Source organism: Gopherus evgoodei, chromosome 1, assembly GCF_007399415.2.
Source record: "Gopherus evgoodei ecotype Sinaloan lineage chromosome 1, rGopEvg1_v1.p, whole genome shotgun sequence".
Taxonomy (NCBI): domain Eukaryota; kingdom Metazoa; phylum Chordata; order Testudines; family Testudinidae; genus Gopherus; species Gopherus evgoodei.
The window spans coordinates 257,185,569-257,212,702 of record NC_044322.1 but is presented as its reverse complement, the minus strand read 5'-3'; the positions used below and the strand labels follow the sequence as shown (position 1 = coordinate 257,212,702).

The following is a 27,134-nucleotide window of genomic DNA, read 5'->3' as shown; positions in this document are numbered from 1 at the left end:
CGAAGCTGGTTTCCTTTCCCGGTTTGCTCTCTCGGTCCCGGTCCCGGAACCCCGAGCAAGCAGGTCTCCTTCCCCGCGGTTTGCTGGGTGGCTCCGGGACCGAGAGAGCAAACCGCGGCGTTCCCGGTTTGCTCTCTCGGTCCCGGAACCCCGAGCAAGCAGGTCTCCTTCCCCGCGGTTTGCTGGCTGGCTCCGGGACCGAGAGAGCAAACCGCGGCGTTCCCGGTTTGCTCTCTCGGTCCCGGAACCCCGAGCAAGCAGGTCTCCTTCCCCGCGGTTTGCTGGCTGGCTCCGGGACCGAGAGAGCAAACCGCGGCGTTCCCGGTTTGCTCTCTCGGTCCCGGAACCCCGAGCAAGCAGGTCTCCTTCCCCGCGGTTTGCTGGCTGGCTCCGGGACCGAGAGAGCAAACCGCGGCGTTCCCGGTTTGCTCTCTCGGTCCCGGAACCCCGAGCAAGCAGGTCTCCTTCCCTGCGGTTTGCTGGCTGGCTCCGGGACCGAGAGAGCAAACCGGGAAAGGAAACCAGCTTGATTACCAGAGGCTTCCTCCTTCCACGGAGGTCAAGAAAAGCGCTGGTGAGTGTCTACATTGCATTACCAGCGCTGGATCCTCTACACCCGAGACAAAACGGGAGTACGGCCAGCGCTGCAAACAGGGAGTTGCAGCGCTGGTGATGCCCTGCAGATGTGGACACTCTCAAAGTTGCAGCGCTGTAACTCCCTCACCAGCGCTGCAACTTTCTGATGTAGACAAGCCCTAGCTCAGATGTAGAGTCCACATGTGGCCTGAGGCAAGTCACTCAATTTCTCTGTGCCAGTTTCCCATGTGAGAAATATGGTGAGTAAGACTTTTCTCTCACCCTTTGTCTGCCCTGTCTATTTAGATTGGAAGCTCTTTGTGACACTCCTGTCTCTCACTATATATTTGTACAGTTCTATTTATGAAAACAGGTGCCTGACAGCACTAGCTAAAATGAATAATCCCTCCCTTCCCATTCGTCTCTCTGCCCTTCTGTACCCAAGTGTTCCTTATTTCTCCAGTTTGTTCCATTTTCAGCTCCCATCCCCTTCACAGGACTAAATGCTCCTTATTTACACCCTCTGGGCCTTTATCTGGAAGCAGGAGGCTGTTGGGCGTGGGCTCTGTGTTCTTCTGATATGTTCAGTCCCTCACTCAGCTACTGTGACTGTTAGCTCATTTTTGATTGTCAACAGTTGCTTAATTATATTGGGCACATGGACTCCAGCTCTGATGCTGTCATTGTCTTTGTATCTCTGGAGGTCAGCTTACCACATGGCCTCAAGCTCAGTCACTTGATGGTTCTGTTGTGCTCTTCCTCACTCCCACCTGCCCGCTACGAAGTACTGCAGAAGTTTTCACAGCCACTCAGCGATTTCTTTTAGCTATGCACAGAGCTGAGCAGAAATTAGAATTCCAGCCCACAGAAAATTCTGATATTACAATATTTGCTGAAATAGTTGTTTGGAAAAGTTGAAAAGTTTCAACATTTTTCAGTGTGAGGAAGAAAAAATGACATTCCCGAATTAGACCATTTCATTTCAGTGTATTGAACTGAATGGAAACAACTTGTTTCCAGTCACTTCAACATTAGGCTACCTCTGCCTATGATTTGATGGTGCCTCACGGAGTACCAGTTCAGCTGTGGTGCCTTTTGCCCTCATTCTTCCCTGCAGGACTATGTCTCCCAGGATGCAACCACGTCATGTGACTCCCATGATATCATGCTGCTCAGTCAAAGGGGAAATTGCAGTGAATCATGGGAGATGTCATCTGGTGAAAGAGCTTGGTTTGGAGAGGAGAGTGGGGACATGTGGCATTCAAATTTTGCAGAAACTTCATGATTCAGGCAGAAAATGCCTGACCAGCTCTACCTGAGTTGCAGCATAGCATACAGCTATGGAAGAACTTTACTACCCTGTCACAAGCCCAACTGACAGTATGTAGCAATGGTGTCTCCTGAAGGGCAAAGTATATTGCAACAATTTATAATGTGTTTTTGTTCCAAAAGGCATTTATAGCAAACACTAACCAACAGGGTAAAACATTTATGAAGCACAGCATAAGAGAGAGAGCCAAATTAAGCAAATATCACTGGAGATGTGCCTGTTGATACCAGGCCTGATTCTCCTACAGGTTAACCAGATCAGCCACGACATTACCAGTTCATTCACCTGCACATCCACCAATGTAATATATGCCATCACGAGCCAGCAATGCCTCTCTGCTATGTACATTGGCCAAACTGGACAATCCCTAAGTAAAAGGATAAATGGACACAATTAGGAATGGCAATATACAAAAACCTGTAGGAGAACACTTCAACCTCCCTGGCCACACAATAGCAGATTTTAAGGTAGCCATCCTACAGCAAAAAAAACTTCAGGACCAGACTTCAAAGAGAAACTGCTGAGCTTCAGTTCATTTGTAAATTTGACACCATCAGCTCAGGATTAAACAAAGACTGAATGGCTAGCCAACTACAAAAGCAGTTTCTCCTCCCTTGGTGTTCACACCTCAACTGCTAGAAGAGGGCCTCATCCTCCCTGATTGAACTAACCTCGTTATCTCTAGACTGATTCTTGCTTGTGTATTTATACATGCCTCTGGAAATTTTCACTACATGCATCTGACGAAGTGTGTATTCACCCACGAAAGTTTATGCTTTGTTAGTCTATAAGGTGCCACAGGACTCTCTTTCACTTTCTACAGCTCCAGACTAACATGGCTACCCCCTTGATACTTAAAGAGGATGGTGATCAATTGTTCTCCATGTCCACTGAAGGTAGAACAAGAATTAATGGGCTTAATCTGCAACAAGGGAGATTTAAGTTATATATTAGGGAAAATATAAGAGTAGTTAACCTCTGGAACAGGTTTCCAAGGGAGAATGTGGAATCCCATCATTGGAAGTTGACTAGGAAGGGGATTAGTTAGGTGAATGTGTTGTCTGTGTTATAAAACCACAATAAATGCATCTGAGTCAACTACGGTTGAGTGATTGCTGTTACATTGTATGACTGTGGAGTGACCAGGCAGATACATTGCTATCTCTTGTGTCATGACTGACTATTGCTGTATCTTTGCCTAGTTGTTTTACTGATGGTTATTCTTCCTTTTGACTATGACACTGTGTTCTTCTCTAAATGAATGGTCAGTTGCCTTTTGTTATAAAAATTGGCCTGAAGATTTTAAAGCTGACTGGAATGGACTGTTCTCTGATACTTCTATAGCCCCCATCACTATAATATCTGAGCACTTTACAGTCATTACTGTATTTATCCTCACACCAACCCTTTGTGGGCAGAGGGGAGGGGAGTACTTTGAGATTGATGTGAGGGTCTTACAGATGAATATGGATCTGTTTTGAGAAGGTTGTTCATCACTGTATAGCACTGGAAGGTAAGAAAAGCAGGTGTTCAGTCACTCCTGCACACTACTAAGCAGTTGGAATAGATGTGGTGGTGTTACCTGGGGTTCTTTCAACCCAAAGCTCTTCGTAACATTTGCTCTGTGCAAGACGGTGTCAGGAAATAAATCAGGGGAGACACGGCTGTCCGACCGATAGATGACTGGCACAAACAGGACAACACAAGAGTGCTTTCACTTAAAGCTAAACTTTACTTAGTCTCAGCACTTACACACTTCCGCAACAGGTTAATAAAACACCCCCAACCCTCGATAATTATTGAAGCTGAGTGTGGCTCTCGAGTGGCACAGCTGCAGCCCATCTGCCAGTGGGGACACAAGATACATTCAGAGGGAGAGTCCAGTCCTGAAGATTCCCCCTACCTCAAACTTTTCCCTCTTATTTATGCGTTAGTAATAGAATGACATGTCCCTTAAAGAAAACTTGTTAAGCAAGCAGTTCCAATGAGCAAGCAAGAGGTTTCCTTGATTATTGATTAACCAGGTGTGGGTTTTTCCCAGAGTTTGCAGCCTTGAGACCCTGTTAGACACATTCCTGAGGGCACATCCTGCTCTTCTAAAATGCATGTATCAACAACTTCAACACAATTCTTATCAGGAAGGACGCAGGGTCAAGCTGCCCTTTCTGTGGCACCCAAAACCCCCTCCCCTCCTGCCTTGGTCATGCTGAGGCTGGGACATGGCCAATTTACAGCCTGCTTACTTGGCTGCTTTTAGCAATAAGCAATAGTGGTTTCAGGCATTTTACTGGTTTGCCAAAATCTCCCCATACAGCGGTGTACCCAGATCTGAGTCTGAGCATGGGAGAATTGTGGAATTCCATCCCAGAGAGGTAAGGGCATGAGGCCTCACATCTGAGGGTCTGGATTCAGAGACCAGACAGAGGATAGACGTGCAAGCTGCCCTCTAACTCTGAAATACATACATATTCCCATTTTAAAGATGAGAACTGAGGCACAGAGCAGCAAAGTGACTAGCCCAGGGTCACACAGGAACTCTGTGGTGGAGCAGACACTTGAATCTGAAACTTCCAAATCCTAGGTTACTGTCCTAACCACTGAACCATCTTCTCTCTTTAAACAAAAATATTCCTAAATGTGTTTCGGATAGCTGCCATTCAAGTGTATCACTTGGCACTTGAAAATGATGCTCAGTGTTTTATGCTATGCATGCAACATCTCGTATGGCTGGGACTGCCAGAAATCACAGGGGATGCAGAAGGAACCGTGATCTCTGATGTATTTCTCTGTCATTACATCAGGTTCTCCTCACTGCCATTGTAGAGCATAAATAAGTCCTTTGGATATCTCAGCCAAGTGGCTTTGGTATTCAGTAGCCTGACTGGGCAACTCACCACAACTGCTGCTGCAGCACCTTCTGACGAACTGGCAGCCTCACAGAAAAAAGTGCAGTCACTGGCAATACCTACCCTGCAGTTCCAGATAACCTCACTAAGAACTGCTTTTCATGCCAGGACCTGGGCTATCTCACCAGAAACTGTCTGGAGCTACAGTCAGGAACCAAGAACAGACACTGAAGGAGCTGAGAGGATCAGCAAGATCAGAATAGAAATGGAGGCCACATTTCAACTATGTGCTCATCACCACAATCAGGAAACTTCTAGAAGCCAACATTTGGATCATACAGTTGGCCAACAATGCAGCTCAAGTTTGTATGGCATGAATAGTGTAACCCAGTGTAGATGTGTGTGCACCATCAGTGGGGAAAATGATCAATTGTTTGGTGGACTCATGGGCATCCATCTTCTAGATCTAGGAATAGTTTATTCTTAATGATATACCACAGTTCTTGTTCAGGCTGTGAGCCAAAGATGTAAATGGATTGGTGGTTTAAAAAAAAAAAAGAAAGCAACCTCCTTATGGTCTCTTTAGTTTAATGACACTTCCTTCCCAACACAGGATGATATTGGACATGAGCAATAGCCTGGAAATCAGGAATACCTGCAACTACAGAGCTTGGTGAGAGTTTTTTACACCAGTAGACATGAGACAGGAATTGATCTAGAACTACCTTGATGTGTTTAGATGGAAGGATGGTCTCCCTCAGCTGTACTAGCCTCACTGAGCACTGCCTTGAGCTCACAAATAGCAACTCATTGGCCACGCCCATAATCACCTACAAAAGGAGGTGGGCAACAAGCAGGTCACAGAGCTACTCACCACTGTCCCAAAATGCTCATCCATGGTATCATTTATCAGGGTCCAAGCATACAGGCAGTCTCAGTAGTGACTGTACAGAAGCATTGTCCCTGGGTTTCAGGAATGGAGTGATATGAACAAAACAGGAAGTTAGGAGAGAAGGCTAACTAGTGAGACAATTGGTTAGGTTAATGTGTCGGTAAACTAATATAAGTAAGTTAAATTAAACTTCATTTGATTAATCATCAGATTAATCCTACAATACCGTAATATACAGAAGAAGCACTATATGCATAAAGCTATAGAAGAGCATACTACCTATATTAGCCTGCACCACTTCACTTATAAGAAAAGCTTGCCATCTTGTGGAAAATATAGAACTTCAAACCTGTCCATCACTTACATTTAAGCTTGCAAGAATTCGATTTTTATTGGTAAACCCCATTTTCACCAGACACACACAAACCAATGAAAAAATATTTCTATGGACAATAATTGAAATTTACAGATAGACAAAGAAAGAAAAATGCTGCTTTCAAAGTTTATTTAGGAATATTTACTTAATATATTTTGATATGTGATGTTGACAATTTCTGTTTTAAGGTTATAAAGCTTTAACTTTTTTAATCTTTGTGTCTACTGTCATTAAATATTTATCTCCCTCCCTCAATTTTCCACAGCCATGAAAATTTAAATAAATAAAAACTGAAAAAAATGCTTAAAAATAAATGTTGGTATTTAGGTGGATGAGATAATATTTTTTATTGGACCAACTTCTGTTGGTGAGAGAGAGAAGCTTTCAAGACACATAAACTCTTCTTCAGATGTGGGAAACTGTGATACTGAGAGTACCTTTCCCGGACCTGAAGAAGAGCTCCGTCTGGCTTGAAAGTCTGTCTCTCTCACCAATAGAAGTTAGTCCAATAAGAGACATTACCTCACCCACCTTGTCTCTAATATCCTGGGACCAGAATGGCTACAACTGCATACGCTGATATTATCTGTCAAGAATATAAAAAAGTAAAAATCAAATTCTGCCAATCCTACATACATTAGTTGATGAGTTTACTCCAGGTTAACATTTAATTATGTTACACAAAAACTTATTGCCAGTCATTGCGGTGGGCATCAAGCAGCATTAAATCTCCCCAAGATTTCCTCCCCCTATTGCTTTAACTCTTACAAAGTGTAGGAAATTAAGGGTAGGATATAGGATGTTACCAGGATGCCTCTAGCAGAAGGTAGGATGTTCAAATTTCCATCCTGTACAAATTTCAGGTGGAATGTTCAGGACATTCTAAAGGGGAAGAACCCAAAATTAACACTGAAGGAGCAAACCTTTCAGTCAAGGAGATATCCCAGAAGATACTCATAGAAGAATCTGAGATGGACTTCCTATGCTTCTTACATTAGATTAGAGTGGACTAACCAGAACTCAACCAGAAGATTTAGAATTGAAAACTCAAGGACTTCTCTGTGAATAAGGGTAGATCCTCAGCTGGTGGACTTTTAACATAGACTCATAGACTCATAGGTCAGAAGGGACCAATATGATCATCTAGTCTGACCTCCTGCACAAGGCAGGCCACAGAACCCTACCCATCCACTTTTATACAACCCCTAATCCAGGACTGAGTTATTGAAATCCTCAAAACTGGTTTGAAGACCTCAAACTGCAGAGAATCCACCAGCAAGCAACCCATGCCCCACGCTGCAGAGGAAGGCGAAAAACCTCCAGGGCCCCTGCCAGTCCGCCCTGGAGGAAAATTCCTTCCCGACCTCAAATATGGATATCAGCTAAACCCTGAGCATGTGGGCAAGACTCACCAGCCAGCACCCAAGAAGGAATTCTCTGCAGTAACTCAGTTCCCATCCCATCCAACATCTCCCCGCAGACCATTGAGCAGACTTATCTGGTGATAATCCAAGATCAATTGCCCAAATTAAACTATCCTATCATAACATCCCCTCCATATACTTATCAAGCTTAGTCTTGAAGCCAGATAAGTCTTTTGCCCCCACTACTTCCCTCGGAAGGCTGTTCCAAAACTTCACTCCCCTAATGGTTAGAAACCTTCGTCTAATTTCAAGTCTAAACTTCCTAATATCCAGTTTGTACCCATTCGTCCTCGTGCCTACATTAGAACTAAACTTAAATAATTCCTCTCCCTCCCTAACGTTAACGCCCCTGATATATTTATATAGAGCAAGCATATCCCCCCGCAGCCTTCTTTTGGCCAGGCTAAACAAGCCAAGCTCTTTGAGTCTCCTTTCATAAGGCAGGTTTTCCATTCCTCGGATCATCCTAGTAGCCTGTCTCTGGACCTGTTCCAGTTTGAATTCATCCTTCTTGAACATGGGACACCAGAACTGCACACAATATTCCAGATGGGGTCTCACCAGCGCCTTATATAACGGTACTAACACCTCCTTATCCTTGCTGGAAATACCTCGCCTAATGCATCCTAAAATCGCATTTGCTTTTTTAACTGCCGTATCACATTGGCGGCTCATAGTCATCCTGCTATCGACCAATACCCCAAGGTCCTTCTCCTCCTCCGTCGCTTCCAACTGATGCGTCCCCAACGTATATCTAAAATTCTTATTATTAATCCCTAAGTGCATGACCTTGCACTTTTCACTATTGTATTTCATCCTATTACATTTTGGGAGCTGGCTCAAAAATTTGTCTAGGTGGAAAAGAAGAAAGAGAATGGAAAAATAAAATGAGAAACTCTGGAATATTTTTAAGAGAACTTTTAGCACCGTGACCTCACAGTCAGATCTCTGCAACACTTGGAAGAGAACCTCGTTGACAAGATTTTATGTCCAGAAGAATCTGGTGATATTAACAGCACAACGTGGAAATTAGGCAATAGAGGGAAATTGTCTGGGTCAGAGATACATTTTTTTTTTATAGCTAATGCTCATATTATTCTTATAGAGTTTGAAAACATAACATATCCTTTGAACACTTCAAACAGAGATTTTGAAGCACATGTTGCAGGGATGCTGCAGTTTGGGAATTCTAATGCCAGAAGCCTTATGAGGCCTAGACTATGAGATTTAGTAGGACTTTTGTTTGTTTGTTTGTTTAATTTAGAGGGAAGAATACAAGGAAGTCACCCTTGTATAGTAACCATTCTTGACCCCTGGTTGGCCCCTTAGGGCTGTGGGAAGGCACACAAAATGGAGCATCCTTCAGACTGCTTTCGCTTTTGCCAGGGACCAGCCTGATCCCCCCCAGCTGGTTCTAACATCCGGGTTTGTAAAGGTGGCTCAAAGCCACCTCTCATCCTTCCACCTTCTGGATCTGAGCACTATTTAGCTGGGCCAGTGCTATGGTCCTTGATTACTAAAGTATAAGGCTAGCAAATGGTTTACACAGCAGGGTTCCCAACCCGCAGCAAACAAGTTACTCTCTTAAAAGGTTCATAGGAAGAAGCATCAGATGTGTGTTATTGGTAGCACGGTTATTACAATGACATGCAACACAATACAAAATACCACTGGCTTGGAGAAAAAAGGAAAAGCCAGGTTAGAGTGAAAAGTATAACCACAGAAATCACATTTGGGGCACACATGCTTTAAATTGAAAATATGACTAAGTGGTAGAAGGCAGTGGAAGGAAAAAGGATATTAGAAAGAAAGTGCGTAGGAAGTTTTAACAACCACCCAAAGAAGGAAAGCAGAAAATCTGTCTCTTCAGCTGCTTGGAACGCTTGAAGAAAACTTTCTGTTTCTGAGAACAATACCTGAACCTCCTGCACCCTAGAATGAGAATATCAAGCCCTACTAATAATTGAGGTAGGAGATGGGCAAGGAATGGAAAAAGGTTTTAATAACTTGGATGAAGAGAAAACAATGGATTTTACAGATGTTGTAGAAGAAGAATTGCCCAAATCTGGCAAAAGTTTGGATATGGGAAGAGAAATAGAGAGGAGTCAAAAACACGACTGTTTGTGATAATGCACCCTTTTTTTTTTTTGCATACAAAAATCTATTAAATAAATATATGCTGATCACACGAGGCTTCTACTGAGCTCCATTTGAGAGGGCTCTGCTATTGCAGTTTTCTCCATCAGTAGGATCAACACCACTGAAGTCAATGGGAATAGTATAGGTTTAAATGAAGCCAATACTGATTTTACAATGTTGTATAATAAGATCACTACTGATTCTTAAAAATTGTCAAAGTTGTTTTTTGATGGAAAATTGGGGTTTTGATCAAAAAAGTTGTTTTGATTAAAAAAAATCTGCTTCCTGAAGGCATTTCATTTTTTTATTAAAAAATAAGAACAATCTGAATGCACAAAACAAAACAAAAGAAGTGGCCAAAAATCAAAATAGTTCAGCCACAAATCCAAATATTTCAATTTTGAAATGCTACTGTGGTGCCTCATGGGAGTTACTGTTTGGGTGCTCATTCTCCTCTGAGCTCTTCTGCTGGACTTCATCTCTCTTGAGGCGTCATGACCAACTTACTGTCATGATGCTCTGCCTCCCGTCACAAAGAGGGGAGACCATAGTGCATCATGGGAAATGTAGCCTGACCAGGAAGCCCACAGAGAAGAATAGTTGCACGAGGGACCCAAACTACAACTTCCATGAGGCACTATGGCAGCATTTCTGAATCCTAATATTCTTTGTTTTTTTGACTGAAATATTTAGGTTTTTGAGTTTTGGAATAAAACTTAAAATGTTAATAAAAAATATAGACTTATTTTTGGTGTGAAATCCCTCTCCCATTTTTTCTGATCAGTTCTAAAGATGACATTGATCAGGGCTAGATTTTCAGAACTGCATCAGGCTCACTGAGAGTTCTTAGCTGCTTTTGAAAATTCCACTCCTGAATGTGGCATAACTAAAGGAGGCTTAGGATGGGATGCTTAGCCAATTTTAAACTGTCACTGTTCTATTGTAAAGCACAGTAGAGCCCAATATCTTCAATAAATAAAAATAACATCCCAGAATATGACTAACTAAAAGTTCCTCCCTGGTAGTTTTAAACTTTCCAAAAATACACCCCAAGTCTCAGCCAGTCAATGGTCATTTTCTTTTCCTTCCCTGCTTTAGTCCCCAGTTAGAACAGTGCATTGCAACACTCAGGCCCTGATCCTCAATGATATTAAGGTGCCTAACTCCCACTGAAATCAATGGGAATTAGGTGCCTAAATATCTTTGAGAATGTGGGTCTCAGTGGCCATGTGTAGCACATCAGGGACAGAGGGCTCTGTGGAGTAAGAGGTGCTATATTTACTATTTCTCCCATTGATGTGATCCACTAAATAACCACTCCATAGGCTAGGTCTTCTGCCCCTGTAAATGATTTACACCAGCTAAAGAGCTGACCCATATTTATTCCACATTGTTCAAGTCTGGTAACAGCTATTCTGCTGTCCCTTTTCCTGGCGTGCACCGCGCAGATAGAGATGGATCTGAACCACAAAATTTGGATCTAGATCTGAACTTCCCTGAAGTTTGGGGTGGCAACTGGATATGCAGTTTTACTTTGGGCTTTTGTCCACTCACAAGGCTGGTACCTGTAGAAATAAAGTTTTTTTAAAACTGAAAATACATCCTAAGTTTCAAACAAGCCCATATGAACCATTTTTCGTTAAACAATCTTATTCATATAGTCTGGAATTTCAGAGCAGGTTAGCACCCGACTCCTATTTGCTTTCAGTTGGATTTGGGTGCCTAACTCCTTAGGTTCCTTTGAAAATGCCAGACATAAGATTTAAATGTAAAACCCCTTGTTCTAGGAAAGATCATCTCAGCTTCCTCTTCTGTCCCTCAGCACATCCCTTCTATGGTATCCAGTGACAAGCATCACTAGCTGACTAGTCTGGTTAAAGAAATACACTGCCTGGTTCCCTTGCAGCTGCCATTGCATACACCACGTTCCTTCCGACCTCCCTTTCCCTCTGTGTAGAGAAGCATGGTGAAGTGCGGGTAGAGTGAATATGTTAACTTCATCCTAGATGTGTGCTGTGGGGAGATTTCAATTAGGAATCCAGGCATTCAGTAAAGTAGCACTAATAAGGACTCTAGGCCAGCAGGAGCCCAAGAGGATTGCTAGCAGGTAAAAGGAAGAAGTAAGTATGTGGCTGGGGGTCCCCGGAGGTCTCAGATCAGAATTCAGAGACTCTGGCTGGTAAAATATAGGAGTTTTGTTTTTCTCAGAAAGAGAAAGTAGGTGACCTTGTTTCAATTCGCAAAAGTTTTCACAATCCGTGGTAAATGTTCTCCCAGCCACTGTACTGATAATGAGATCTCTTTTCTGCGTTAGATGAAGGGGTGATCCATACCGTGCTCTTTCTGTGCCTGGCTTTTCAGAGGCAACAATTAAATGTGAACTCTCCACTTCCTTTCCAAGATGGCACATTGTACATTGTATACAGTGTGTAATATCCAGATTTCAGTTTTACCCTACATTGCAGACAAGAAAAAATACTTTCATACTGCTGATGGCTGAAATTAATTCACTTCTGTGAAGACAGCCAGCAAAAGACCTGTGCACTCTTTAGGGCAAAGTGTGGCCTTGTGCTGAGCCTCTGCACTAGGGTGCAATTCATCTGATGTGTGCGTACTCCATGGGGATACCTGTAGAGTGGCCATGTGTCCAAGACAAAAACCCTCTGTAACTCAGTGCTGTTGTTTGCCTTTGTTCCCCCATCCCTTATCCTTTATGTACCGCTGCTTACTAAATTTACTTCTCATTCCCCCACTGAGTAGTGCAAGCAGGAGAAAGTAGGGTATTTTTACCCTGCTGCCAAAGTCCTCACTTCCTGTTTATACTTTCTATTCCTGGCTTCAAGTCCTACCATTATGCATTGCTGCTTTGGTCTACATCCTCTGATTTCTTCCCTGAGAATTTTCTATTCTAAAGTTATCTCTGTCCCCTCCATTTTCCAGATCTCCTTTGTCGTCCCCCAATACTCTTTTCCCACCAGTGCCTGAAAACACACCTGAATGTCCTCATCTCACTGAGCTTGTGGACTAGGAAATGGCATTTATGCTGCTGCTGCTGCTGCCACTGTGTTTCAGCTACAGCTCTCCTCTCAAATGTAGTTGAATTCTGTTCCTCCTTTGTTGATCACCTGAGAATCAGCCAATGCACAACAGATATGGAGGTGCAACTGAAGGAACTTTGGGAGGCATTGGTCTGTCAAGAACATGCTGGAAAATACTGAAAATTGAGGACACAGACAGGAAGCCCCCAGTGACTAGACAAATTGACAGAAGTACTGACTGAGAATTGCCCCTTAAAACCAGAGCAATCCTATTAAACCAATACTTATTCTAGCCTTCTTTCGTTCATTACTCCCCTTGGCTGCATCACTGACAAGTAATGAGGTCAGTCAATTTATGAAAATAAATGTGTTCAGATATGCATTCAGAACTCTGTACTCAGATAAATATACATCTGTAGCTAACAGATACATAAAAAAATCCGATTGCTAACAAATGAAAACAGTAGAGATGAGCTTTAACCACAATATCCACATCCAGATCAGGATCTGGACCTTCCTAAACTTTGTTACCAAACCTACAAAAATAAACTATATTTAAACGGTTATAAACTTCACTGGTCTGAGTAAGGACTATAGGATTTGGCCCCAGCAAGTCTGGTGACTCAAGAAATCTTGGCCAATTGCTCACCTTTTGGCTAAATGGTCTCCCTAGAGGAAGAACCTGACTTCAAATTCTTCAAAATGGGATTCTGATGGAAACTCTGGGACTTGGGAAATTCTACCACTTCAGTATAACCCAAATTAATTGATTAGATAATTGTTCACTGCTAATTTGTAAATCTCCTACTGACATGTTTATATCATTAAAACATGTAAGATTAACACTTAAATCATGCAGAAAAAATAGATACTATTGATTTGGGAATTACCGTATATACTCGTTCATAAGCCAAATTTTTTTAGTAAAAAAGGGAAGCACCAGATATGGGGGTCAGCTTATGAACGGGTATAGAGAAGAAGAGGTGGGACACAGTCCCTCCCTCCAACAAAGGGGGCAAGGAGAGGCAGCAGAGCCAGAAGGGATGATGCAGGGCCAGAGTCTCTCTGCTTCTGGCCACACTGCTGTCCCTCAAGCCATTGAAGCAGCTGCAGCTCCGGGGCTGGCAGGCTGCAGCAATGCCACTTGGCCCCACCCCCTAGAGCAGGCTGTGGTCATGCCTCCTGGGTGCTGGAGCAAGGTGTGGCCATGCTGTGCAGCCCACTGGAACATGCTGCAGCCACACTGCCTGGTCTGGCCTGCCAGAGAAGGCTGCGACCGTGCTGCCCAGCCTGCTAGAGCAGCTCCAGCCAGGCCAGAGGCATCCTCCCCTGGCCCTCCCCAGATAAGGTGGGAAGGGATGGGATGGGGAGAGTGTGGGGGTCCCAGGCTAGGGGTGGGGTCATGTGGGGGGTAGTCACAGGGGTTACTCCCCTGACTCCCAGCTTCATCCCCCCAAGAAATTTCCCCACCAGTTGCTGTCCCAGCCCATCAGGGCAAGCAGCTGGCATGCCAGGACACTTTGTTTACTTAGGTTTACCTCCGTGCCTGCGGATGCTCAAGGTAAACAAACTATCTCAGCCCACCAGCGCTTATCCTGATGGCTTGGGAGCCAAAGTTTGCTGACCCCTGAATTATAGGGTCGGCTTATGAACGGGTTATAAACAATTTCCATTTTTACTTATCCATCTTGGGTGTGCTGGATTATAAACGAACCTGCTTATGATAGAGCAGGAGACGGCAGCCTTTCAGAGGTGGTGTGTCTAGTCTTCATTTATTCACTGTAATTTAAGGTTTTGCGTGCCAGTAATACATTTTAACCATTTTAAAAGGTCTCTTTCTATAAGTCTATAATATATAGCTAAACTATTGTTGTATGTAAAGTAAATAAGGTTTTTAAAATGTTTAAGAAGCTTCATTTAAAATTAAATTAAAATGCAGAGTCCCCCGGATCCTGGCCAGGATCCAGGCAGTGTGAGTGCTGCTGAAAATCAGCTTGTGTGCTGCCTTCGGCACATGTGATAGAGTATATATGGTAATTGTCTTGGGTCTCGCTTTAGTCAATAATACATTGTTAATCATTCAGCAAAATAACGTTCAAATCAATGATAAAATTGTCATTCTCATCTCAAGCCTTGATCCTCACGTGTGACGTTACACTCTTGAGTAGAACGACTAAGTCTGTTGGACTAGTCATGAGCTTGAAATTCCATCTATGTTTCAGTCATTGCTGGATCGGGGGAGTAGACTATGTGTGTATTAGTAAAGTCGTAACAGTTTAAATCTATTTGAAATCAATCTAATTAAACTCATGCAACCCTCCTAAAATGGACGCTCTTAAATCTGTTTAACCCACTCTTAAATCAGTTTGGTTTGCATCAGTAAATCACTGAATTGAGATAAAGAGTATTAAGCAAGGGTTAAACCAACTTAAGAGTGTCTTCATTAGAGGTTTGCACCAGTTTAACTAGACGAATTTGGAACTGATTTAATTAAAACAGTGCAGCTTTCCTCAACAAGGAAGGCTTTAGTCTCTCTTCATAATTTGTGATCTAGTAGAATTATGTCAACACGTTGAAAAAACAGAGAACAACTGAAAATAGACAACCTTTTGGTTTGTAATTTTCTCAATATTTGTATCAGTTAAATAAGGGCAGGATCCTGTAAACCTTATTGGCGTGAATAGCTTGAGTTAATTTAGGACTGTTCACATGAATGAATAGAGCATGCTTACATAAGTAATGGATCGCAGGCCAGGCTCCTTAAATTGTGTAACTTGTCTTAAAATGTTTAAGATTTAGTTATAGGATAGATGAAGAAGCATATTCTCATTTAGCATATTTGTTAATAAACAATTCACCATTTTTTACAGTCAAATATTTGTCTGGGTTTCCAGCTGGAAATGATGGTAAGATTACATCAAAGTTAGTATTTTAAAAGAAAAAATATCTTGTTTGTTAATTTTGTATACCCAACAAAGAGAGACTGGATTTTAAAATCCTGTCCACAGTGCTGATCTAAATGTTTGAGAGATCATAAAATTTGTTTTCTTTTCAGGTATAATGCTTTCTACAACTAACTATAGACTATATATGTATTTGTTTGCTGAACTTAAACTAATAAATGAAACCTACTTGTTGCAAAGTACTGCCTCAAGACAGACTGGAATGGAGTAAAAGGACTCAAAGAACCAATCCCAGATAGATGAGACTAAGGCTAGAAGAAGATATAGGAAAGTCTTATAACCCAGTGTAAGATAACTTCATCTCACTGACCAATTCACATACATTATTCATAAAATTATTACATCTCCGTAGTCTCGGGTTATTACTTAGCAGCTCCTTGTCTGTCACTGTAAGAACAACTACATATATTTTAATCCATCATTTCTCAAACTGTGGGTCAGGGGCCCATTTTAATGGGGTCACCCAAGACAGGATTAGATTTGCTGGGACCTAGGGCTGAAGCTAAAGCCCAAGCTCCACCCCCACCTGAGGTAGTGAGGCTCAGGCTGTTGTCCCCTCTCCCCTCTACCCGGGGTGGCAGGGCTTGGATTCCGCTCCCCGCCCCTCTCACCTCAGGGTCATGTAGCAACTTTGTGGTCAGAAGGCGTTCTCGGTACAATTAGTGGAGAGCCCCTGTTCCAATCAATAGATTACTCCTGTACATTGTATAAAACTGTGTCTCATTTGGGGTCTGACTCTGAAAAGTGCTCTGTTGAAGTATCAAGTTATTTTGCTTATACTACTCAAGAAGCCTCACCCTAACACTTACATGAACTCATCTTGGGGGACCATCTGCATGTGAAAAGATAGTTCAGCCTCCATGTTGATTAAATACAGAGGATTTCCCAGATGACTGTGACTCAGAGGGATATTTATGGTTCTGAGTTTTGTTTATAACTTTCAAAAAATAATCAGAACTTTAAAAGTCCCCGTGTTCCCCCTATCCCTCTTGCTCTCATGAAAACACATTCTGACTTTTTGCTGACATAGCACAAATCAATTTACGTGCAACTACCTTTTGTTTCTTTTGGGCTTATTTAATGTTTTAGCTAAACCAGTCTGTTTACCTTCCTGGTCAGGTCTAATTCCTGCATACTTTAAACTGATTTTTCATGCTCTGACCTCTCACAAGGGCTTGTCTTTATCGCAACAGTTCGCTCAGATTAGTACACTCTAGTTACTCCAGTCAAGTTGCCTAGCTCAAGTGAGAGTGACTGCTCTGCAGAGGCAGATTAAGATTTACTGGGGTCCTGGGCACAAAAAACACTTGGGCACCAGAACCAGGGAGGGGGCCATGCTCTCCCACTTTTTAACATGGACATAGTAGCCTCGGGCAAAGTCCATGAAAGTCAGTACGTACTGTTTTCCTCTGGGTATCTTTTTTGGGAAAGGACCCAGAATATCCACAGCTACTCGCTGAAATGGGACCTCAATTATGGGGAGTGGCTGGAGAGGGGCCTTGACCTGGTCTAGGGGTTTCCCACTCTTTGGCACACCTCACAAGACCGGACATACTTGGCAACGTCCTTGCCCATCCCCTCCCAGTGGAAGGACTTCCTCAACCGGTCCTTGGTTCTGTTCACCCCAGCATGGCCACTGGGATGATCATGGGCTAAGCTTAAGAGCTTTTCCCAGTTGGAACCACCAACTGTTTTTGCGGATGCCAGTCTTCCTGGTGTCCACCAGAAAGAGTTTCCTTGTATAAAAGTCCTTGTTCTACAATAAACCGGGATCGATTAGAAGAGCTGAGAGGCGGTGGGGTGTTCCGTGCCGCTGCCCAAGCTTTCTGAAGGCTGTCATCTGCTTCCTGCTCAGTCTGGAACTGTTCCCTTGAAGCTGGAGACACCAGTTCTTCCTTAGACTGTGGACTTGGGCTTGGTCCCTCTGGAAGCGATGTAGGTGATGGGGTTGTTTCCGTTGCTGGTGAACCGCTCTCCACTGGTGCACCAGGGGGTATTTCAGGCTCTGGCTGAGCCTCTTGGGTGTGGTGGTCTGCTGCTTCTGCCGGTTTAGGCTCACTGGCACCCTCTGGCATTGGTGTTGAAGATGGATTTGCAAGCACTCTCGTCAGTGCTGGCACCGGTTCTGGTGCTGGCTGCTTTCCCAGTTCCTGGTCTGGGACTGGAAGCACTGTGGCTGTTTCCGTTGTTGGCATGGGATCCAGGTCCACTATCTCTGTCTGGGTCTCTCGTAACACAGACGGGGCCTCCGTGGACGGCTCAGGAACAGGAATGGGTCTGGAAGCTTGCCTGGTTTGGCTACATGTAACCATTCCCACTCTCTTGGCCCACTTCACCTGGTTGGCCAAATCTTCCCCCAGTAGCATGGGGATGGAATAATTGTCATAGACTGCAAAAGTCCACATTCCTGACCAGCCTTTGTACTGGACAGGCAGTTCAGTTATAGGCAAGTCTACATCTTGTGACATGAAGGGGTAAATGGTCACTTGGGCCTTTGGGTTGACGAATTTGGGGTCAACGAAGGATTGGTGGATAGCTGACACTTGTGCCCCCATGTCTCTCCACGCAGTAACCTTCTTTCCGCCCACTCTCAAAGTTTCCCTTCGCTCCAAGGGTATTTGAGAGGCATCTGGGCCTGGGGATCTTTGGTGTGATGGTGGTGTAATGAACTGCACTCGGTTGGGGTTCTTTGGACAGTTGGCCTTTATATGTCCCGGTTCATTACACTTAAAGCATCTTCCAGCTGACTGGTCACTGGGTCGAGGTGGGTTACTGGAGACTGGTGAGGTGGAAGAATAGGGCGTCTGTGGCTTTCCTTGGGTTGTCAGTGGGGTCTTGTGCTGCCCTCGGTTATAGGATTTATTGTCTGTGTGCCCCCTGGGGTATTCGCTCCCCTTGACAATAGCTTTTTTCTTTTCTGCCACTTCCATCCATTTGGCTCCAATCTCCCCCGCCTCAATTACCATTTTGGGCTTTCCATCTAGGATGTACCTTTCTATTTCCTCAGGAACACCATCTAAGAACTGCTCCATTTGTATCAGGAGGTGCAGCTCGTCCAGATTGTTAACTTTTGTTCCTGATATCCAGGCTTCATAATTCTTTGCAATGTGGTAGGCGTGTCGGGGGAATGACACATCTGGTTTCCATTTTAGGGTTCTGAACCGCCGACGGGCATGTTCAGGTGTTATCCCCATTCGGTATCTGGCCTTGGTTTGAAAAAGTTTATAATCGTTCATTTTCTCCTTAGGCATTTCAGCCGCCACCTCTGCTAAGGATCCACTGAGCAGTGGCCTCAATTCTACCATGTACTGGTCTTCAGAGATGGTGTACCCAAGGCAGGCTCTTTCAAAATTTTCTAAGAAGGCCTCAGTGTCATCACCTGCCTTGTAGGTGGGAAATTTCTTGTGCTGCAGAACAATTATTGGCGAAGGGTTGTTAGGATTGGCTGGGTTCTGTTGCTTAGCCTTTTCTAATTCCAGGGCCTGCTGGTAGGTCTTCCTCTGGAGTTCCAGCTCTCTTTGGTGGTCTGCATCTTTGGCTGCTTGCTCTCTTTTGTAGGCTGCCTCTCTTTCTCTTCCTCTTAGCTCCATCTCTTTTTGTTTTATTTCTAATTCTTGTATTTTTTTTCCATATCTCGCTTGTGCTTTGCATCTTTGATTTGTTCCTCTGCCTCCTGTCTCTCTCGCTCCTGTTTCAGGGCATCCTTGGTAGTCATGGTTCCTGCTTTCTTGGGTTGGGGTGCCTTTTGCTGGTTTACTGTCTGAATTACTGTTCCTCTGCTGCCTGCTCTGTTGCTAAGCAACAGAGTGTTTCTAACAAGCCTTCCTGAATTAAACTAGAACAAAAGGAAAATCTTCATTTGCATGTGTGTTCTGCTGGTGTAGTTGACTCACAGCTGGAGTTCTATTGTCTAACAAAAGACCCCTGTTAAACTTAATGGCCCTTGCCTGAGGCCATATCTATGCACAGCTAGAACGAAGCAAGGAAAAAAAAATTCTCTGGTTGCAGTTTAAAAAAATAAACCCCTTCCCTCTGCTTATAACCAGCTAGTAGAGAAGCAAATTAATAATCTTACTGGCTTTTGGATTCTTATCTTTCTCACACGCTGCCGCCATGTCATAGTATAATTCCCAAATCTGGACCTTAGCGTCCAGGATATGGGTACTAGCATAAAGTTCTCTAAGCTTAATTACCAGCATAGATTCTGTAGCGCTGCCACCAATCAGGAATTTTTAGGGCCTGATACCCTCTAGGCCCCCCAAACCTTCTCAGGGGACCCCAAGACCCAGATTCCTTGAGTCTCACAACAAAGGGAAATAAACCATTCCCTCCCACCTCTTTACCTCCTCCCAGATCTTTCCTGCCTGGGTATGCTAGGAGATACCGTGAATCAATTCCTTGAAACACAACACAGAGAGATCCAGTTTCTCTCTCCCCCTCACCCAGAGGCAATACAGATTCAAGCTGCGTGAATCTAACACAAAGAGGAAATTTACCTTTCCCTCCTCCCCACCAATTCCCTGGTATATACAGACTCAATTCCCTAGAGCCTCAACTGGGAAAAAAAATCAAACAGGTCTTAAAAGCAAAACTTTTAATAAAAAAAGTAAAAGGTTTATCTCTGCACTTTAGACGGTAAAAAGTTACAGGGTCTTTCAACTTATAAACAATAGAAAGATACGTTCTCCAGCAGAAACACAATTTAAGCTACTTCCAGCAAGTACACATATGCAAATGGAGAAAAACAAATTAAAAGACTATGACCGCCTTTTCTTACTTACAATTCTGAATAGATAAGAGACTGTAGCAGGGAGATTGGCAGAAACCTGGTTGCACCTCACGCCCCGTCCAGGACCCAGAGAGAAGAAAGCCAAAACCAAAACCCACAAACAAAGGCTTCCCTCCACACGAGATTTGAAAGTATCTTGTCTTCTGATTGGTCCTCTGGTCAGGTGTTTGCAGGTCACTGTTTGTTAACCCTTTATAGGTGAATGAGACCTTAACCCTTAGCTATCTGTTTATGACACAGCCTCATTTGCATTTCAGTAATGTGTCAGTTTGGGGCATTTTGGTTAAAATGCAGTTAAGTCTTGCCTTTCGGGGCAATGTAATACTATTATCTCTGTTGTGGGAAACGAAAGGCAAGAGATCTGTACCCAATGTACATGGGTTGAGGTGTCATTCTGATCAGATTACAGCGTGGTACAAATGGGTAAGGGAGATGAAGGAAAAGATTGGCTGGTTCTAATGATTCTGTTAAAGGTTTCTATGTGCACTATGGATCACTTTCTGAAGATTTAGTATAGAGGTAGCTTCAAGCCAGCAGATGGTTTTGAGGTGGTAGACTGAGCTGAGGTTGTTTCAAAGTAGGTGATGGTGCTCAAGTAGCTGGGGCTTGAGCTGTAGCTTATCTGAGGGACTCTGGTGTGGGCTCCTTACTATCCAGCAATCAAAGCTGAAATCACTTCTGCTTTTAGTGGGGTAGAGACTGGCCTGCTCGAATTCTTGGACTCCACTAGCCCTGCACAGTGAAGGGTGAGTGGGGGAGTTGAGAAAGAGGGAAGTGACTAGAATGTGTTAGCCTCTCACAGATGCAAGAGGAAGACTGAGGTTGGGACTCTTGGAAAGATACCCGGATTGGGGGAGAGGGGTTTTTGTTAAATAGATACTTTTAATCTATTGATTGCTGGCTTGCCCTAGTTTGGTCTGTTGTCCCTCCCCCAACCAGGGAACTCAGTGCTTGTGAATGGAGAGTATAGACACTCAAGGGTGCCCAGAGTGGTGTATATAGTTTCTCAGGTCCCTGGATAGGGACTCGGGCAGATGTTGTTTAAGTTTTCAGAAATACCCCCTAGAAAATTGAACCTGGCCCTTTTGGCTGCCAAATATATCTGGGTTACATAAGGATGCAAATGTTCTGCAGGTCTCTAGAATTGCTATAACTATACCAGTCTTGTACATTGCTATAACTGTACCACCATACAGAGCAGAATGAGCTCCATGTAATTATTTCACTTACTGATTAAAAGTGCTATATATGAGCTAGGTGGTATTATTATTAATTATTCCTACCTGAAAATATTTTCTTCTAAGCCTCCTTCCATTGTATTACTTTCAGGGGTGCCTGTGTAGTTGCAATAAAACAGTTCAGTTATCAAAGTGACTATTCTTTCCCAGAGTGCTTAGTCAAGACAGAAAACATTACACTTTAGGAAGCCGCTTACTAAGCCTATGGCTAAGGCCAGGCTGAGAGTGGGCAACCACTTTTGGGTGTTTATTTCTCTATGTACTGTCTCTTGGAAAATCAGTGATGATAGAAGGCATGAGTAGAATCAACACACTCTGTGCTATTAATCAGCATGTTGACATGTTAGCCCCTCTGATCCCAATGTTATATAAATGATGAACCTAGCCAAAATTCCTCTGATGTTTAATGTTAGGCTACGATTTTATCCCATCTTCTGTGAATACCCGTTTCTACCACAGAGGGGTCACAAGACAATAGTCTATTTTCTGCTCACTGAATTTTTCCACTATTATTCTTTTATCTAGCTTCATAAAAAGTAATTTTTAAAATCAGTTTACCGGACATGTGGAATGTGCAATCTGGGAGTGGAAATTGGCCTGAAAGGCAGACGGGGCTTAAAAAGAAAACTTGGAATTTTTTTTTTTAAAAAGGGTGGGGTTTGAAACTGAATTCTTCATTTTACCACATCAATTGTGAAACCAAAAGGCTTGAGGCGGCTGCTGCTTCCAATTAAAATACAAAATGAAGAAATACTTGAAGGGTCACCATGCTGGTGAAATATGAAGAGTGATCTAACTGCCAGATGAAGACCCATTTTAGTTTCTTTGCTGTGCTTTGTGCATGTTTGTTCTAAATTTGTTGTGATGCTTGATTCAGGAAAGCTTGCTGCTAAGAGGCTTTATAAAGACCATCTTTGTTTTGGCACTTACATTTTGTAATAAAGGCAATAATCTGATTTTTTTTACCAACCATGTCTTCTTGAGGTTAGGATATGAGAAAGTGACACATGTTGTCATGATTTCAAAGCCCACAAAAAAGTGTGAATAAGAAAACATCAATCACGGGGAAGCAGGAGTCTGGATCGTAAGGCCATATGGGAACAGTCCAGAAGACCTGTAGATGGTAGTCACACTTGAGCCACCCGTCTGACCAAGTGCGATGTTGATGGGCTCTGGTGAATGCTGCCTCCAAGTCCAAAACCCATCTTTGATGGAAGGCAGGATAGCCCAGTGTGGAACATTACAGGGTTAGGAGGAATGAAGTAAGAAACAGAAGGATCTTCAGTGGGGGAAGATGAAGTGCTTTGACCCAACAAAGTGACATTCCCTCTTGTCGTTACATATATTGTGCGGTTCAGAATATGTCACTATCCAGGACAGAGTTGTCTTACTATCAAGGTGGTACTTATACAGCCCCCATCATCACTAAAGTATCCGACTGCCTCACTAGCACTAATAAATTTATCCTCCCAACACGTCTGTAAGGCAGGGCAGTTTTGCTATCCTCATTTTACAGCTGAGTGCAGAGGGGCAGATTAATCCTTGTGCTGATACAGGTGGTGATGCAGGGATAGGGGAACATGCCTCTGCCACGCATGGTTCCAAGGCCTGGTGCAGCCTCAAGAAACTTTAAATTTCATCCCTGTTTCATTGCCTCCCGCCCCCCCCCCCCCGGGACTTGCAGGTGTGTGAATTGACTGAGGTGCAAGTTTGTCATGGCCATGGCGCTTTGAAAACAGATTCACATCTTCTCTCCTCTTGCCCATCCCTACTCTACCTCTTTCCCACACTGGAATGCCGTCAGCATGTTGCACAGAGGTCTTTAGTCTGCTGTATGTCCCCATTCTGCCAGCCTAGCTGAACAGGCCTGGGCAGCTCAAGCAATATTTTTTACTTTCGTAACTGATGTGGCAAGCCCAGAGATTGTCAGAGCTATGAACTGTCAAGCCCAAGGGGGTTAAGGCTCAGCCCTGGCACAAATTAAGGACTTGGCCTGGGGTAGCAATGTATTGGATCCAAAGTGACCTGCCTAACATCATACAGGCATAGGTAGGACTTGTACTCAGATCTCCTGAATCCTAGGCCAGAGCCTTAACCACAGTTCCATCCTTCCAAGTTGCAGTAGCCTCAGTACAGGGCCAGTGCAAGAATGTTTCACGCCCTAGGCAAAACTTCCACCTTGCGTCCATCTGCCCCCCCCCACGACCCTGCCCTGAGGCGCCCCCCTGCGGCAGCTCCCCCCCTCCGCCCTGAGGCATCCCCCTTGCAGCAGCTCCCCACCCTCTGCCCTGAGGCACCCCCCCGCCCCAGCTCACCTCTGCTCTGTGCACAAGCGCTAGCACCTCAAGCACGCTGTCGCGACTTCACTTCTCCTGCCTCCCAGGCTTGCAGCGCCTAAGCTGATTGGCGCCGCAAGCCTGGGAGGCAGGAGAAGTGAAGCAGCCACGGCGTGCTCGGGGAGGAGGCGGGGCAGGGGTGAGCTGGGGCAAGAAGTTCCCCTGTGTGCTGTCCCCCCCGCTTACTTGCTGCAGGCAGCCCTCCCCCCGCTCCCCTGCCCCAGCTCCCTCTGCCTAAATGCTGGTGGCAACTGGGGCAGCAGCCGCCACAGTAGGTGCCGAAGAAAATGGTGCCCCCCCCAAATCCTAGTGCTCTAGGCAACCACCTAGGTCACCTAAATGGTTGCACCAGCCCTGCCTCAGTATAGCTTGTTTAGAAGTGTTTTGTTTAAACATGGTTTATTGCACTTTGGCTGCTGCAGTTTCCTTGGCTCTCATTTTAACATTTCACTTTTCTGTTACTACAAAACACAAACGGATTAAATTACCACAAAAGTCCTAATATACCAGAAGTGTGAAATAAATTCTCTCTCTTTTAATGGGCCTAGTGATTGTCGTGCAACAAATAGAAAGAAGATTGGCTTTTTTGCATGCCAAGTAGATGGGCAGTTAGTTAACTTGAAAGACAAAACATAAGGAGTCTCCCTTAAATAGTATATCCATCTGAGAAAAAAACAAAGCAAGCACCAGAGCATGTACTTGCTGCCTGCTGCCATTTCTTTACTGAGATGTTTCTGCTCTTGCCTGACACAACCCTCTTTGGGTCAGAGGCCAGGCTAAATACAGCAGCTCCTGTTTGGGAAATTACAGTACTAGGCAAATGGAAATGAAGTTTGCGTTTTTGCACAGTTATTAGAGTAGGGGCATGAAGCCAAACCTCAGGTCCAAACAACTTTGGGTTCCAGGGAATTCAGCTCTGAACTTTGCTGCTCCGTGCATCACTATTAATTAACAATTGCTTTCTCATTACCAATCACTGACTGTACAGAGCTCTTTTCTCTAGTGAGCCAAGGAATTATTGATTCTAGACAACCTTGAGTAACGTCCTGGTAAGGGTGGAGGAAAGAGAGTGCTCTTTTAAAAAAAAAATTTCTGTTGGTGAATTACAGGTTATTGAAATTACTTTGAATTAAAGGACTCAGACTCAGCGCTTGTCTACAGATGAAAAACTGCAGATGTTACCTATGCTGATGGGAGGGATTTTCCAATCGTCATAGGTAATCTACCTCTCTGAAAGGCGGTAGCTAGGTTGATGGAAGATGAGGATTTAGGTTGGGCTTGGCATAACTATGCCACTGAGGGATGTGGATTTATCGCACCACTGAGGGATGTAGTTAAACTGACCTAATTTTCTAATGTAGACCGAGTCTGGGTAATGAAATATATTACTATGAGCTTTATTGATTATATCAACACTGTGTGAGGGTTCAACAGCACTATTCAAATTCTTAAGGCCCGATTCACCTCTGCCTTTCGCCTTCTGTAGTCATTTTCATCTGGGCAAAGTGAGTGCAAAGTGGATGTAAAATGCTACCAATTCCAATGGTAGTGTTATACACCTATTTTGTGCAGTTGTAAATGACTCCAGAAAGTGCAAGGCAGTCAAGACTCAGGTCTCTAAGTTCCTGCCCCACGTGCAGCGTGATAGATTGTCTGATGGTGAGTCTCTTCATCAGTTGTTCTAAGGTCCTCGTCAAAATCTGGAGAGAATGTCCCCAGAAAACTACATGTGTGTGTTCATGTTCTTTTTAAGGCAATGAATTCAGCAGAATGCCTTTCTCACTTGAGTAGGTGTGCGTTGGGGTCACACACTGGTGTATTCTGTGCTGTTGTATCCCTCTTATAAATTTATTTTCAAATTAAACATGCATGGAGCTTTATTTTTGACTTTTAACCTTTATCTTGGAAAGTGTTATGTCCACCACATTCAGAAAATTCAAGCATCTCCTCAGGATATTATGAAATATCTAGAGCATAGTTGCATGGACTTGTCATGTCTGACATACATACATGAGTCTGTATTTGGCCAGATAATTAGTGGTAGTGGATATGTTCTACTGATCAAAGCGTTCCTCCATTTCAGTGAGGACTACTGTTTATATGGAGGATGTGTGGCAAATGGAGCAGGAGAGTAAGAAACCATTGATACAGATTAACAAAGGATATGGTAAATTCTCCATCTCTTGCAGTCTTTAAATCAAGAGTGGATGCCTGTCTAAAAGATATGAAAGAAGGTGGTTGAAGTAGTATCTTTATTGAACCAACTTCTGCTACAAAAGACAACTTCTCAGAGCTCTTCTTATTGCTACAATAAGAATGCAAACAACATCTAAAAGATATGCTCTTATTTAACCACAACTCATTGGAGTAGATACAGGAATCACTGGGTTAAACTGTGGCCTGTGCTACACAGGAGGTGTCAGTCTAAAAGATTAAATGGTCCACTCTGGCTTTAAAATCTATTAAGTAAACACTAACAAGAATGTCTAATACCCATTTTAACATTTTACTGCTGGTCCTCATCCACACACCTCTTTTTCTATTGTTGTAACATTAATTGCTAAGATACACAAGTATTTAGCAGCACAGCAAATTTATTATGGACAAAATTAGAAAGGCCAAGGCACTAAACAAGATCAAACTAGCTAGAGACATAAAGGGTGACAAGAAAACATTCTACAAATACATTAGAAGCAAGACGAAGACCAAGGACAGGATAGGCCCATTAATGGGGGGGGAGGGAATAGTAACAGAAAATGTGGAAAAGGCAGAAGTGCTTAATGACTTCTTTGTTTCGGTTTTCACCAAGAAGTTTAGTGATGATTGGTCACCTAACTTAGTGAATGCCAATGAAAATGAGGTAGGATCAGAGGCTAAAATAGGAAAAGAACAAGTTAAAAATTACTTAGACAAATTAGATGTTAACTCACCAGGACCTGATGAAATGCATCCTAAAATACTCAAGGAGCTGACTGAGGAGATATCTGAACCATTAGCAATTATCTTTGGAAAGTCATGGAAGATGAGAGAGATTCCAGAAGACTGGAAAAGGACAAATATAGTGTCCATCTAGAAAAAGGGAAATAAGGACAATCCGGTAAATTATAGACCAGTCAGCTTAACTTCTGTACCTGGAAAGATAATGGAGCAAATAATTAAGCAATCAATTTGCAAACATCTAGAAGAT

General features: G+C 43.5%; 1 long non-coding RNA gene across 1 annotated transcript; it reads right to left on the bottom strand.

Annotated features, from left to right (window-relative positions):
* Window positions 1-2,233: 2,233 nt before the first annotated feature.
* LOC115640799 lies at window positions 2,234-26,917 on the bottom strand. Its single transcript, XR_003997925.1, has 3 exons — window positions 26,878-26,917; window positions 5,627-5,715; window positions 2,234-2,273 (listed from the first exon to the last, which is right to left on the bottom strand). It is a non-coding gene; the product is annotated as an uncharacterized LOC115640799 (long non-coding RNA).
* Between the last annotated feature and the right edge of the window lie 217 nt (window positions 26,918-27,134).